Here is a 13186-nt window from a genome sequence, read left to right as displayed (position 1 = left end):
TACAGTTGCTCATAGTATCCTCTAAATAATCTTTTTGTTTCTGTGGGTTTGGTAGTAATGCCCCCCCCCTTTCATTTTTTTTTTAAATTTGGTTTGTAGTGTACTCTCTATTTTTGTCAGTCTAGCTAAAGCTTTGTAAATTGTATTAATCTTTTCAAACTACCAACTGTTGGTTTCCTGATTCTCTCTCTCTCTCTTTTTTTTTAATTCTCTACTTCATTTATCTGCTCTACTCTTATTTCCTTCCTTCTGTTTGCTTTGGGTTTACTTTGATATTCTTTTTCTAGATCCTCCAGTTGTGAGGTCAGGTCTCTGATTTGAGATCTTTCTTCTTTCTTAATATATGCATTTAGAGCTATCAATTTCCCTCTCAGCAATACCTTCAATGTCTTCCATAAGTTTCGGTATGTTGTGTCTTCATTTATATTCGTCTCAAGATATTTCCTAAATTCCTTTGTGATTTCTTCTTTGACCCATGGATTATTTAAGAGTGCTTTATTTAATTTTCACATATTTGTGGATTTTCCAGTTTTCCCTCAGTTAATGATTTCTAGCTCCATTCCATTGTCATTGGAAAAGTATTCAATACTTTTGAATTTATTGAGTCTTGTCTCATGACCTATGGTCTATCCTGGAGAATATCCATGCGCACTAGAAAAGAATGTGTACTCTGCTGCTAATGGGTGAGGTGTTCTATATATGTGTGTTAGGTCCTGTTCGGTTATAGTATTGTTCAAGTCTTCTATTTCCTTATTGACCTTTTGTGTAGATGTTTTATCCATTAAGTTGTGTATTGAAGTATCCTACTATTAATGCAGAACCATCTATTTCTCCCTCCAAATCTGTCAATATTTGCTCCATTTTTGGGGGGGCTCTGTTAATAAGGTGCCTATGTAATTGTTATGTCTTTTTGTTGAATTGACCCTTCTACTTGTATATAGTGACCTTCTTTGTTCCCTCCTAGAAGTTTTTGGCCTAAAGTCTATTTCATCTGATACTAGTATAGCTACCCCAGACTCTTTTGGTTACTACTTGCATGGTATGTTTTTTTTTTTTCCCCATCCCTTCACTTTTAACCTCATTGACTGTGAATTTAAGGTGAGTCTATTGCAAACAGCATAAAGTTGGTCATTCTTTTTTTCTATTATTTCAGTGTTTGACTTTTGAGTGGGAGTTTAAGATATTTACACTTAAGTCACTACTGATAATGCAGGACTTTCATCTGCCATTTTGCTATTTGGTCTGATAAGTCTTACACTTTGTCCCTCAATTCTTCCATTAATGCCTACTTTCATATTTATTAGATTTTGTGTATTTTACCATTTTGAGTTCTGTTCCATTTCTTCCTGTATACATTGTTCTTTATATGGGGCTTAAATTTAACATCCTAAATCTATAACAATCACATCTGACTTGATACCAACTTAAGTTTAATAGCATATATATATGCTGTTCCTTTTCCCTTCCCCTCCCACCTTTTCTTGGTACTTGTTACAAATGATATCTTTATATGCTGTAAGACCAACCCCATAGATTTATCACTACTTTGCATTTTAGCACCTGTAAGAAGTAAAAAGTGGAGTTAAATATCAAAAAATAAAATACAATAGCACTGGCATTTATAATTACCCATTATGGTGACTTTTACCAGAGGTCTTTATTTCTTTATGCCACATTGTTGCACTATTTAGTTGTCCTTACCTTTCCTTCTGAAGAATTCCCTTTGGCACTGCTTATAGGGCAGGTCTAGTGGTAACAAACACCCTTGTTTATATGGGAATCTCTTAATCTTTCCCTCATTTTTGAAAGACAGTCATGCTGGATATAAAATTTTTGGTTGATAATTGTTTTCTTTCAGTACTTTATTTCATTCCTCTGCCTTCTTGCCACCATGGTTTCTAATGAGAAATTGGCACTTAATCCTATTGGAATTCCCTTGTACATAACATATTGCTCTTCTCTTGCAGCTTTTAGTACTCTTTCTTTGTCCTTGGCATCCAACAGTTTGATTACTATTTGTCCCAGCATGGTTATTTTCATAGACTGTTTGGGGTTTGTTGAGCTTCTTGAATATGTACAGTCATGTCTTTCCTTAAACTGGGGAAGTTTTCTGCCAATATTTCTTAGAATATTCCTTCTGCCTTTCTTTTTTCTTCTTCTAGGATTCCCATTATGTGTATAATTTGTCCTGTAGATTTCTTAGGCTTTGATTACACTTTTTCATTCTTTTTTCTTTTGCTACTCAGCCTGATTCACTTCAATTGTCTTGTCTTTGAATTCACTGATTCTTTCTTCTGCCACCTCCAATCAGTTATTGAAACCTTCTAGGGAATTTCCATTTTAATTGCTATGCTTTGATTGCACTAAAGTAATTCTGTTTGGTTTCTTGTCAAAATTTCGATCTCTTTATTGAGATTTGCATATTGCTCATTCATTGTTTTTCTGATATTCTTTAGTTTTTTCTCTGTGTTTTCATTTATCTCTTGAGCATATTGAAGATAATTTTTTTAACATCTTTGTCCAATATGTCCAAAGTTGGTCTTCTTCATTGATGGTTTCTGGATTTTTATCTTGTTCCCCCTTTGGATGGACCATCATTTCCTGTTTCCTTGTTTGTTTTGTAATCTTTTGTTGTACACTGTACATTTTAATATTTTAATGTGTTAACTGAGTTTTGTTTCTTTAGTTTTTACCCACTAGTGATATGACAGAGATTTCCTTGATTGCTAGGAGCTAACAAAAATCAACCAAAGCAAAAAACACCTTTCACAGTCTTTCTAAATTGGCTCTGCATTGGCTGGTGCTCTCCTTCAGAGTTTAGTCCTCCTATCAAGAAGATCAGCCCAAGGAAAAAGCAAAGTGTAGGGTCCTCTCCATCTTTTCTGAGTTTGTGTTTTGTCCTGGACTTGTGCTTGCTAGTGGCCATAGGACTTACTGCATTTACAGGAATTCTAGTGCCCCCTCTTACTCCATAAGAAATACTTTCTTCTGCTTCTGGGTACTTTGTTGTATTTCTTAAAGCTGGTAATACTTTGCCCCAGGCAGCTTTGAGTTAACTGTTTCTTACAATGCTTTAACTGTGTGCAAACTGCTTTGTCAGTAGAGCCAGTTCTAGGAGAATGAGCCAGCAAGTTTCCTGCTTCAGTCTTCCAGGCTGCAACATGACAGACTGGCACCAACAAATGGCACCCCAGTATGAACACAGGGGAGGCTCTATTCCCTCTGGAACAGGTCCAGGAACTCACAATGGGAATGAAGGTTGCCTCCACACTGTGCTAGGGAGGGGTGGGGGCAGGCTAACAAGGATACCATGAGCTATTCCTACTTCTTTTAGAAATTATTTTTTATTTTGGTAAAATGTACATAACTTAAAAATCTTTTAAACCATTTTAAGTGGACAATTCTTTGACATTAACTTACTTGCCAATGCTATTTAACTTTTATCATTATCTATTTCCAGACTATTTTCATCATCCTAAACCAAAACTCGTACTCATTTATCAATAATTTCCAGTTTCCCCATCATTCCTGGTAACGACTATTCTATTTTCTATAAGAATTTGCTCATTCTAAGTATTCCACATAAGAAAAATCATACAATATTTGTCATTTGTGTTGGCTTATTTCTCCGAGGTTCATACATGCTGCAGTATGTACCAGCACTTCACATCATGTTATGACTGAATAATATTCAATTGCATGGATATACCACATTTTGTTTATTCATCCAACTGCTGATGGGCAGTTGGGTTGCTTCTACCTTCTGACTATTGTGAATAATGCTGTGATGAACTCTGGTGTACAAATATCTGTCTGAGTCCCTGCTTTCAATTATTTGGAGTATATACCTAGGAGTGGAATTGCTATGTAATATGGGAATTCTTCGTTTAATTTTCTGAGGAACTGCCAAAACATTTTCTACAGTGGCTGCACCATTTTACATTTGCACCGACAATATACGAGGGTTCTTATTTCTCGCCATCCTCATGAAAACTTATTTTCAGTCTTTTAAAATAGCCATCTTAGTGGTTGTGAAATGGCATCTCGTGGTTTTGACTTGCATTTTTCTAATGGCTAACGATGTTCATACACTTACTGGCCATTTTAATATCTTCTTTGGAGAAACAGCTATTCAAATTCTTGGCCCATTTTTTTTAAATTGGTTTGTTGGTATTTTTGTTGTTGAGTTACAGGAGTTATATATTCTGGGTATTAAACCCTTCTCAGATATATGGTTTCCAAACATTTTCCCCCATTGTGTAGGTTGTTTTTTCACTTTCTTGATAATATCTTTTGATGCATGAAAGTTTTTAATTCTGATGAAGTCCATTATACCCATATTTTTATTGCTTGTTTTCAGTGTAAAATCTAAAAATTCATTGCCTACTACAAAGCCCTGAAGATATTTCCCTATGTTTTCTCATAAATTCTTATATTTAAGTCATTTATCTACTCATAATTAATTTTTGTATATGGTGAGTGATGGGGTCCACAGTCATTCTTTTTTTTTTTTTTTCATTTTTTAATAAACCAATTGGCAAAACACTTTTATTTAATAAATGTATAGGAAGTCACAATTTGAGAATTGCAAATACAGTACACATACGTATACTATACTTTGATCTTAAATTACATAGACATACCCCAGGTTCAAAATCTTTCTAAAATCTCCACATTCATTCTTTTGCATGTGGATTCACCAGTTGTCCCAGCACCATTTGTTGAAAAGGCTATACCTTCTCCATTGAATGCACTTGGCACCCTTGTTGAAAATCAATTGGCCATAAATGTGTGGACTTAACTCCGGACTCTCAATTCTATTCCATTGGTTTATATGTCTATTCTTATGCCAGTACCACACTGTTTTAATTACTATAGCTATGTCATAAGTTTTAAAATCAGGAAGTGTGACTCTTTCAACTTTGGTCATTTTCAAGATTGTTTTGGCTATTTGAATCTCTGATTATTTTTTAAAGCTATGTTTTCTTGAGTGGGCACTTGTCCAGTTACTGAAACCCTTCAACTATTTTCTAGAGATCTGAGGAAAATCCTTATTCCTTTGGCCCAGACAGCTTTGCAGAGCCTGGTGCACATCTGGTATTCCCATCTCCTTCATAGCAAATTTCTGGATCTTTTTGAATGCCTGAAGGGCATGCTTCCTGAAGCCCACTCCATGGCTGTGCTTGTGAATGCTGATGGTGTACTCCTTGGGTACCACCTCATTGATGGCAGAACAATTCTTATTCTTTATGCCACCTTTCTTTGTGGGAGCCATTCTGCTGGGACTAGGTTGGAAAGGTAGAGCTTGAAAGATTCAACAATTCCTCTTTTAATGTAAGAATTTTGAGCTATTCTCAGCACTGCTTTAGCTGATCTCACAGATTTTGCTATGTTGTGCTTTCATTTTCATTCATGTCCATATATTTTAAAAAATTTCTTTTAAGACTCATCTTTGACTCAAGAATTATTTACAAGTATATTCTTTAATTTCCAAGTGTTTGGAGATTTTCCTGTTATCTTTCTGATATGGATTTTTAGTCCAATTCTATAAGGTCAGAGAACATATTCTGTATGAAGTAACTTCTTTTAAACTTGTTGAGGTTTGTTTTATGACCCAAGGTATGGTCTAGCTTGGTGAGTCTTCCCTGGGCATGTGAAAAAATATGTATTGTGCTACTGTTGGGTGGAGTTATTATATACATTAACTGGATCCCACTGGTTAATTATGTTGTTTAGCTCTTCTGTATCCTTGCTTATTTTCTGAGAGAGGGCTGTTTTTAACTGCCAACCTATAATTGTGGATTTGTCTATTTCTCCTATCAGCTCTATCAGTTATTGCTTCACGTATTTTGAGGGTCTATTGTTTGGTGTGTACACATTTAGGATAACTATGTATTCTTGGTGGATTGGTCCTTTTAAGATTATGCAATATTATTCTTTGTCTCCAGCAAACTTCTTTGCCTCGAAGTCTGCTTTATCTGATAACATAGCCACTCCTTTTTTTAAAATTAATATTTGCATGGTATATATTTTTCCATCCTTTAACTTTCAACCTACTTATGCCATTGTATTTGAAATGAATTTGCTGTCAACATCTAATTGTTGGATCTTGCTTCTTAAAATCCATTCTGCCAATCTCTCCTTTTAATTGGTATATTTAGGCCATTTACATTTAAGGAAATTACTGTTGTTTGGGGTTGAGTTGCCATTTTATATTTTGTTTTCTGTTTGTTTTCTCCTTTTTTGTTTCTCTGTTTTTCTGACATATATTTATATATATGTCACTTATCACAGTCCACTGGTATCAATGTTTTAGCACTTCAAGTATAGAAATCTTACTTATTTCCACCTAGATTTCTTTACCCTCTGCACTGTTTAATTGTCTTAAGTGCTTCCTCTGTATACATTGCGCACTACCTCAGTCTGTTATAATTTTTGCTTCAACCATCACATATGATTTAAGAAATGCATAAGTAAGATAGTCCATTACATTTACTCCTATTTTTACCCATTCTGATCTTTCTTTAGCTGTTCTTTAAGGGTAGGCCTGATAGCAACAAATTCTTAGTTTACCTTCTCCTGAGAATGTCTATTTCTCCCTCATTCCCAAAAGGTATTTTGGCTGGATATAGAATTACAGTTGACAGTTCTTTTCTTTCAGTACTTGAAAAATGTCATGCCTCTTCCTTCTGGCTAACACAGTTTCAAATGAGAAATTGTTGTCAACTGAATTGGTGTTCCTCTGTAATATATTATTTCTGGCTGCTTTCAAGGTTTTTTTCTTTGTATTTGGTTTTCGGAAGTTTAATTGTGATGTGTCTTGGCATGGGTTTATTTAAGTGCATCCTGTTTGGGGTTCATTCAGTTTATTAAATCTGTAGGTTTATTCCTCCAAATTTGGGAAGTCAATCATTATTTCTTTGAATACTTCCTCAGTACCATTCATTCTCTCTCTCCTCTTGTCTGGGACTCCAATAATACAAATGTTAGCTCATCTGTTACTGTCCCATAGACTTCTGAGGTTATGTTCATTTTTATTTTAAGGTCTATTTTCTATCCGTTGTTCAGACTGGGTATATCTTATTGATCCAGCTTCAAGTTCTCTGTTTCTATCCTGGGAAATTAGGCAAGAAATAGAAATAAAGGGCATCTAGATTGGAAAAAAATGGAATTATTGAAGCACAAGTAAAGTAAAATTATGAAGTAAGATGACATGATTTTCTACATATGAAAAATACTAAGGTATCCACACAAAAAATGCTACAAGATGTAATAAATGGGTTCAGCAAGGTTGCAGGATGCAAGATCAACATGCAAAAATCAATAGGTATTTCCATGCATTAGCAATGAACAATTTGAAAATGATATAAAGAAAACATTTTCATGTGTAATAGTATCAGAAAGAAAAAAATAATTTAGGAATAAATTTAACAATAGAAGTGTAAAGCTTGTATCCTGAAATCTACAAAACATCATTGAAAGAAATTAAAGACCAAATAAATGGATAGACATCTCATATTCATGGCTTGAAAGACATAATATTGTTAAGATGGTAATCTTCCCCTAATTGATCTTCAGACACAATCTAATCCCTACCAAAATGACAAGCTGATCCTAAAATTCATATGGAAATTCAAAGGACCCAGAAATGTCACAAAAATCTTGAAAAAGCAAAACGAAGTTGGAGGACTTACACTTCCTGATTTCAAAACTTAGTTCAAAGTTACTGTAATCTAGATACTGTGGTACTGCCATAAGGACAGACATATAGATATATTTATGGTCAACTGATTTTCAACAGGGTGCCAAGGCAATTCAGTGTAGGAAAGAATCATCTTTTCAACATTTTTTTCCTGCATTGTTGAGACAAGTAGATATCCACATGCAAAAGAATGAAATTGGACCCACTACCTCATACCATATACAAAGATTAACTAAAAATGGATTATAGACCTACATGTAACAGCTAAAACTATAAAATCCTTAGAAGACATAGATATAAATCTTCATGATCTTGGATTAGCCAATGGTTTCTTCGATATGACACCAAAAGCACAAGCAACCCCCCCAAAATAGATAAGTTGTACTTCATCAAATTTAGAAACCTTGATGCTTTAAAGGATGTCATCAAGAAACTGAAAAGACAACTCATGAAAGGGAGGAAATATTTGCAAATCATGTGTCTGATAAAGGACTAATATCTAGAATACGCAAAGTACTCTTAAAACTTAACAATAAAAAGATAAACAATCCAATTTTTAAATGGACCAAGGGTTTGAATAGAAATTCTTCCAAATAATATATACTAGTGCATCGGAAAAGATGCTCAACATCCTTAGTCATTATGGAAATGGAAAGCAAAACCGCAATGAGATACCACTTCATAACTACTAGGATGGCTATAATAAAAAAGAAAATAACAAATTTTGGCTGAGAAGTGTCAAAATTGGAACCCTCATACACAGGTGGAGAGAATGTAAAATGGTACAGCCACTTTGCAAAACAGTTTGGCAGTTCCTCAAAGGTTAAACACAAAGTTACCATATGACCCAGCAATTCCACTTCTAGGTATATACCCGAAAGAACTGAAAACATATGTCCACATGAAAACTTGTACATAGCAGTGTTATTCACAGTAGCCAAAAAGTGGAGAAAACACAAATGTCCTTCAACTGATGAATGGATAAACAAAACTGATACATTGACACAATGGAATATTATTCAGTCGTAAAAAGGAATGAAGTTCTGATACATCCTACAACATGGATGAAATTTGAAACATACCAAGTAAAAGAAATCAGACACAAAAGGTCACATATATTATGATTCCATTTATATAAAAGGTCCAGAATAGGAAAATCCAAAGAGATAGAAAGTAGATTAGTGGTTGCCAGGAGCTGGGAGGTGGTGGAAAGGAGGAGAAGCAGAGAATGGGGAGTGACTACTAATCCGGTTTCTTTTTGAAGTGATGAAAATGTTCTAGAATTAGTGGTGACGGCTGCACAATTTTGTGACTATACGAGAAATCATTGAATTGCCCATTTTGAAAGAGTGAAGTTTATGGTATTTGAATTATACCTCAACATAAAAAAAGTGAAGAGATTCTGCAGCCCTGACATTTAACTATCCTTACACCACTACAGTTTATGCCAAATCCTAGGCCACATATACAAAGATAATTTTTAATGTCATTCATAGTATAATTTCCATTTATAATGTACAGAAGTCAGTCATCTTGCCTATGCATTCGTATTACCAAAATGCTATAAAAATGTTGCTAGGAAAAAAAATTCAAATATTGTCTTCTCTGCCAATAGGCATTTTCCCACCTGTTCAGATAAAAACTACTGATCTTTGAATATTTGTCTTCTTTAAGGGTAGCGTTGTTTATAAACATAATTTTTATGGTCTAACAAACTACTAAAGTACTTACAATTAAGAATGTCTAGTTGTGGATCTACTTTAGGACCTATTAATCCCTGTTGCTATCTTTGAGTTTCTTGTAATTTAATAAACAGCACGTTGGGATTGCAATGAAGGGAATAATATTGGTAGTAGGTTCAAATGACAATGACAGCTTCCTCATTTGATGCAGGACAATTTAATCTTACTTCCCTCCTGCTAAGTAAGGAAAGAAGAACACCTCTTGGCAATTTAAGGGCTGAGATTTAAAGCACAATCCTTGAATTTGTTGCATAATTGTCTTTATTGCCCCAGAAGGGCCACAGTTGATATTTATTTGTCAAATAAATGAGCCAGATAGTCACCAAGAGGATGCCATTAATTCTCTTTCAATCCAGGAATGAGATGCCTCACAATAACTCAGTAAGGGCATTTTTGACACAGAGTCAACACTGTTAGAGCTAGAAGGGTTTGAAATAACTAGTTTAGCAATTTTCAAAATGTATCCTAAGGAACACTAGTTCAATGAGACGATTCATGAGAAAAAGCTCTCATGAAGACAGCTAAAGAAATCTGTTAACTCATGGTTTTCCAAAAATACTCGGCCATGGAACCCTTTTTCTCTTAACACCTATTAAAGTGCCAAGGAGCTCATGACCTACCTGGTCAATAATCCATTTTATAAAAGGTGAGACTGCTTAGTCCCCTGCCCCCCAATTTAACTGATTTGTCCAATGCCCCCAGATAGTTTCTTGGAGGGCTAAGATTACTTTGTAGCACTTCTTCTACATTGCCACACTCCCTTACCAGAGGAACCTTTTCTAAATGGCAATCTAATCATATCGGACTTCCTGATAAACAACAGGATCATTAGTCATTTAACGTTAGTTATGTTTGAAAGCTTTCCCACAAAAGGTTTGACCTGAAAGAGGTTCGTATTACATGTCTCTCTTTCAAGTTGCTATTTCAAGGTTGGTTTTACCTGGAGTGAGGGGAAATTTCTGTTTGGAACAGTTCCATCTTGAAGATATTTCAATATTTCTTACCACAACACCCTTTCTGTGCTCAGTATTTTTAGCTCATTGTTTTCTATTCTGGCAGCTGAGAAGCTGCAGTTTGTAATTTTACCTCCAGCTTCATATTTCTTCTTAAAAGTGAATACAATGTCCTGTTTATAATAATAAAATCACTAGTTGGCAGAACGACATTAAATGGAAAAAAAAAAAAAGAGAGAGAGAGAGAAAGCAATTGGAAAATTTAGAGCAAGCAATTTTAAGTGCCAAGTTTCACATTTGTAATGGTCCAGTGGAGGTCACTGGGCTTCCTTTTTATTGAGGGAATAGTAAAGAAATAGATATCCACAAGTTCTCCTGTGAAAAGCTATAGAAACCACCACCACTTCAATGAAGCTGATGGTTTTACTAAAAAGTGACACGATCCAAACGTTCATAATAATACTAACAATAGGAAAAATATAAAAATGAGTTTCATGCAGTATTTTTCCCCTTCCAATATTTAGGTTTTCATTTTCCACTTTAATTGAGCTTTTGAGCTTTGGTTTCCTATTCCAGTTTAGCAACAAAGGAAACAAAACAATATGAATGAAATTAGAAATAACTGGAGCCAGTCGCAGAAATAACCTTGGGGTTTCTTGGGCTCCTGGTATAACCTCCTTTACACAGTTTCTTTGGATATATTCTCTTCCTGATCCTTAAAGGCTTGTAGTATTGGTGTTGTTTTTTAATTTTTTTTTTTAAACCTCAAATGCCCTGCTAAAGAGAGCTACAGGTCTAGGCCATGCAAGCAGGGATTCTCCAGACAAAAGCCGAAGGTCTAGAAAAATGGTGCTCCCAATCAGAAGGACCAGCTTGCCCCTAGGAGTCTGCCCCTTACTTACTTACCTACTTACACCAGTCTTACTTCTTGAAAATTGCTAACCAACCATTTTCCTTTTCAAAATAAACACTATTTCTCTCAACTTCAGTTTGCAAAATATTGCCCCAATTCCACTGGACTAAAAAAACTGGAATTTTACTGACATAATTGGATTATGAGGTTTAAAGATTGATGGAACTTTTCTGTTCCAAATATAATTGTTCAAATACCAAATCTACACGGATATGTAGAAGTTCTTACGTAGCAAGAGCCAGAGTAATACTGCAGGCTATGAGGCAGGGTGACCCAGTAGAGGGGATCAAGAAGCTATCAAAACTGTAGGAGTTGCGAGCTCTGTTATAAAAAGATCTTGGGGTCTAGGTGAACCTATGACCCTTTCTGCAGCCATGGCTGACGACTAAAATGAAGACTACTTTAGTTGCTTTAGTTCCTTCCCTGTATACTCATTCTTCAGATTTCAGCTCAAGCATCAGTGACCTTGGCAGTTTGTTCACACCTATATTATTGCACTTATCATCCTCCGGTGTAATTTATCTGAATATGAGTCTATCTCCCTCAAAGCCAACAAAGTTCTTAAGAACAAGGGCTGGGTCTGACTTGTTTTCGTATTTCCAGTAGTGAACTCAGGACTTGGAATATAGTAAATAATATATGTAAATAAATGTTTACAGGAGAAAAGAGGAAGAAAACAAAGTCACAGAAGATTTTATTTAGGAATTTACAGAATATGTATTTATTTAATATGGCATAAGAATTTTAGCATGCACTGGGATTCATTTCTAATTTTTTTTGACACTCTTAGGAAAATGAAAATCAACAAAAGATCTTTGAAGGCGCTGGACCTCTCAGTAGACAAATGTACAGTTCTGCAAACTCTTGTACCAAGTACCTGTTTCCTGCATCACAACTCCGAATTTGACTATTTCTTAATACATTTGATTCATGCTCTCCTGCCACAAGACTGAGAGTTTTGTGAGGCAGAGAACATTCCTACTTTTATTCTTTATTGAATCCCAGTGCCCATGGAAAGTGCTCAATAAATATATGTTGGCTGAAAGAATGAATAAATCATAAGACCAGCTGAAAAGAAGAAAAGGCAATCAGATCCAAAACTTCAGTACACTTAGGGACTTCTCTTCATATATTTATTTTTTATTGTAAAGAATTAAGAAATTAGCCATGACCAAATATAATACCTGAATTGACCCTGGTGCCCTCACAGGGTGTGTGGGTCAGGTGAGTGTAGTACAGAACCCAAAGGCAATGCAGCTGGCACTCTCACTGAGTGCTTTCAGTCTACTGCAATCAGTGGGTATTTACCCAAGCCTACTTACAAGGATTGATGGCTATTATCTAGTTTTGGCTAAACTAATCCTCACAAAATAGGCAAGTGGCTAAAAAAGATTACTGCAAAGATCTACAGACTGAAGATAATATAAAATTTCCAGTATTAATACTACCACTAATACTACTAACACCAGAAAACTGGCAAACCTGACATTTTTTCTTCCTCTCATATGAACTCATCATCAGTCACATTATGATTTCTAAACAGCTGTCAATCATATGCTCCCTAGCAGATATTTTAAAAAATGCGTATAATCTGTCTTTTCAAGGCAAAAGGATGTTTTAACAATGAGAAAGTTGTTCTTTGAAAACAAACAAAACAAAATAACAAACTCATGTTTGGGTGACAACACTAAAAGTGGATGTTTCAAAATGTTTCTTCAGTTACATGATTTGAGGGCTAATACGATGTAAGTGTATAAAACTACAAAATCTCTCATATCTATACTCTTAAACTTCCTAATAGAATTTTCTAGCTAGTTTTTAAGTGTGCCAACTGAAGAGCAGCAGAGGATTAGGAACCATTTTTTTTAAATGCAGC

At 35.0% G+C, this 13186-nt stretch overlaps 1 protein-coding gene across 5 annotated transcripts in view; it reads right to left on the bottom strand.

The window, feature by feature from the left end:
- DIS3L2 (DIS3 like 3'-5' exoribonuclease 2) overlaps nucleotides 1–13186 on the bottom strand; it is a 483331-nt gene that overhangs the window by 191323 nt on the left and 278822 nt on the right. The window lies entirely within an intron of this gene.

Source organism: Choloepus didactylus, chromosome 9 (assembly GCF_015220235.1).
Source record: "Choloepus didactylus isolate mChoDid1 chromosome 9, mChoDid1.pri, whole genome shotgun sequence".
In the NCBI taxonomy this organism is placed as follows: Eukaryota; Metazoa; Chordata; class Mammalia; order Pilosa; family Megalonychidae; genus Choloepus; species Choloepus didactylus.
This window is presented reverse-complemented; position numbering and strand designations above follow the sequence as displayed.